This window comes from Cibotium barometz, chromosome 37 (genome assembly GCF_041138505.1).
Source record: "Cibotium barometz isolate CiBa-2024 chromosome 37, ASM4113850v1, whole genome shotgun sequence".
Taxonomy (NCBI): domain Eukaryota; kingdom Viridiplantae; phylum Streptophyta; class Polypodiopsida; order Cyatheales; family Cibotiaceae; genus Cibotium; species Cibotium barometz.
This window is the reverse complement of record NC_141082.1, coordinates 37,270,592-37,274,120: the sequence shown is the minus strand read 5'-3', so window position 1 is coordinate 37,274,120 and position 3,529 is coordinate 37,270,592.

Below are 3,529 nucleotides of genomic sequence, written 5' to 3'. Positions count from 1 at the left end.
ATCAATCTATTGTTGATGAGGTAATAATGGATGGTGCAGTGGATGAGGAAAGAGAAGCCATATAGGCATCCAAGAGTATGCCAAAATGGCTAGTGCAAACATTATCGAGGATAACAAATTAGCTACTCCTTTGCCTAGTAGGACACATGCATGTTCTTATCTTGCATCTTATTCTTTTGTGGATCATGCTCTCATTTCTAGTATATGTAATGACGAGGAGCTTGTGGAAGCACATGAACATGATCATTGGATGCATGCTATACAAGATGAGTACAACTCAATCCTAAAAAATGAGACTTAGTATTTGTGACAAATTTTCCTTATAGGTTTACAAGCTTAAGTATAAAGCTAATGACAACATTATTGAATGCTACAAGATAAGGCTTGTTACAAAGGGTTATGCTTAGGAGGAAGGGCATTGATCATCTTGTATAACCATAATCAGGTGTATAATTGCATTGGCAGCACATCATGGTTGGAATGTACATCATTTTTGGATATATCAAGACTGCCTTCTTGAATGGTGATTTGCATGAGGAGGTTTATGTATCTCAACCTTATGGTTTTGTTAAGAAGGGACATGAGTCTAAATTATACAGGTTAAGAAAAGCCTTATATGGCCTTAAGCAGACTCCTAGAGCATGATATAAGAAAATAAATGCATACTTGGATTTTTCACTAGTCCCTTTATGTAAAGAGAAGTAAAGATTACTTTTTGGTCATCATTTTATATGTTGATGCTGTTCATAGGCCTTTAATGAGGAGAAGATTTTAGCCTTCAAGGCTGAATTACGTGTGTCATTTGAGATGACATATTTGGGCTTATTCAATTATTATTTGGGTATATAGCTTATGTAGTGTGATGATGGTGCATTGTGATGTTGCAGCCAAAATACATATAAACTTGCTTACATGGTTTGGTCTTGAAGACTATAAGCTAGTAGAAGAGATAGGTGCTAGGCTTAGTATGTAAGATGTAGGTGAACCATTTGATGTATCATTATATCACTGGCTATTGGGTGCCACATTCATTTTGGGGGCTCCAAGTTGAGCAAGATTATGTACTATCCCAAAAGTAAACATTAGAAGGCAAGCAAGTATTTTGATACTTAGTACTTAGTCCCTTGGGTTATTCTATGCTAAGGGGGGTGATATTTAGCTATATTCTTTCAGAGTGACTTTGATTGGGTTAGATGTTATGACACATGAGTGTCCCACTAGTGCCTTTTTCTTTCATCTTGGTGATTCATGTATATCTCCTAGCTTAACTTTGATTGGGTTGGATGTTATGACACATGAGTGCCCACTAGTGCCTTTTTCTTTCATCTTGGTGATTCATGTATATCTCCTAGCTTAACTTTGATTGGGTTGGATGTTATGACATATGAGTGTCCACTAGTGGCTTTTTCTTTGATTTTGGTGATTTATATATATCTCATGGCTCAAGAAGAACTAGCCAATGGTGGCCACTTTGAGGTATGAAGCTAAGTACATGGTAGCTTTTACAGTGACTATGGAGTGTGTATGATTCATATGCCTTTTGGCAAGTCTTGGTGTCAGAGACAATAGTCCCACACATCCATCTTCACTGACATCTAGAGTGCATTAGTTGTGCAAGAAACCCCATGTTTCATGCTTGCACAAAGCACATTGAGATGCATTATCATTATGTGAGGGAGAGACTCATGCAAGAGAGATTAGCATGGCTTATGTCTCTACATACGACAATGTGGCATATATGTTCACAAAGGCTCTCTAAATGAGAAAAATTTGAAGCTTTTCATAAAGCTTTAGGCTTATTACTGTTTGGGGATTGATCAGCCACATGATCCTTGTACATGGCTGATGTCTCTACACACAACGATGCGGCAGATATGTTCATGAAGGCTATCTAACAAGAAAAGTTTGAAGCTTTTTTTTACAAAGCTTATTGCCATCTAGGGATTGATCAGCCACATGATCTCTATACATGTTCACATCATATCAATACAGGGGGGATTGGTAGCCATTTATATGGTAGTGATGTGTGAACGTGAGCTAATAATGGGTTGGGGTACTTTTTCCCTCCTTAGGAGGTTTTTCCACCGAGCATGTGTACACACTCTTATGAGTGTGTGTAAGGGATCTTATCATGTCACTTTAATTGTACTTCACTTATCAATCTACTTTGAGTGTTATGCTTCTATCTATCTCTCGTTACTTGATGCATCTATGTGTATTACTACCTTGGTCTCCACTTTAACAAGTTCTCCAATAGACATGAGGGTTGCAAGAATCAATTGCTATATACTAGAGGTTTTATAATTTCTCTTGCTTTCTTAAAGTGTTTTATTTGAAATAAATTTTTAACTTTAAAATAAAAAATAATTTTATTTCTTAAGAAAAATAAATAAAATATAAAAATAAAATAATATATTATTTTATAGTTGGAAGAAATATTATTTTAAAAATATATATTTTTTCTAAACAATATCTAATATTTTAAATTTCTTCCCCATTTTAAAAATCTAACCAAAGATATCACGAGTATGGATGCAAGTGCCACCATAAGTAAGCTAGCTATACATTGATGTGTGTCCAAGATCATTCGCAACTATTTTCAAGATCTCACACCTTGTTACAATTTGTTGTTATCACATCCGTTCTTTACCATTCTAACCTAGCTGAGTGTAGGATTATTGCTGGGATTGATGAGCATTGAGAGAGGAGAGAGGACACTGAGGTCCTCAATAGTGTTTGTCACTTATATGTAGCGATCAAGAAGAGGAATACTCTAGATGCATTGGCCTCTCTTCGTGCTATTGTAATAGCCACATGAAGACCCCACATGGTAGGCAAGATGATTGCTACATCTTGCATTCTTCACATAGTACCACACACTCTTAGAGGTGGTTCCTTGAGGAGGCAAAGTTTAGATGTGGATGATGCTTGGATATTGTGGGCTTCTAGTGGTTGTGATCCTAGGTGTAATCGTTTGATACGATGGCACTATTAAGGTACTAGTAGAGCGATTTTGGGGAGGAGAATTAAAGAGCCTCACAAGTGTTCAAGAAAGCATCACGAAAAAGAGTCTTAAAGGGTGTGTTGGGGCTTACTTTCTTGAGGTGAGTTAAACTAAGTTATATACTCACTTTGTGGAGGCACACCTCACCTTAGAATTGGCCAAATCTCTTTTTGAGTGATGCAATCCATGGTTTTGTATGCTATCAATTTTGGACCATTTTCCTCTAGAGAGGGAAAGTTCTTAGACCAATGAGAGCCATTGTAATGGAACTTTTAATAATTGGATGCTTTTCATATATTCTTTTTATGAATACATTATTAATAAAGAAATGCGAATTGCATTTCAAAATACTTAGAACACACTTACTATGTCAGTTCTTTAATATGTATGAGTGTTGTTAGCTCATTTAATGTAGGTAGTTTTTCACTCTAAAATTTTGAAATGTTATCTTCAAGGTTTCTAGCCATTGTAATGGAACTTTTAGTAATTGGATGCTTTTCATATATTCTTTTTATGAATATATTA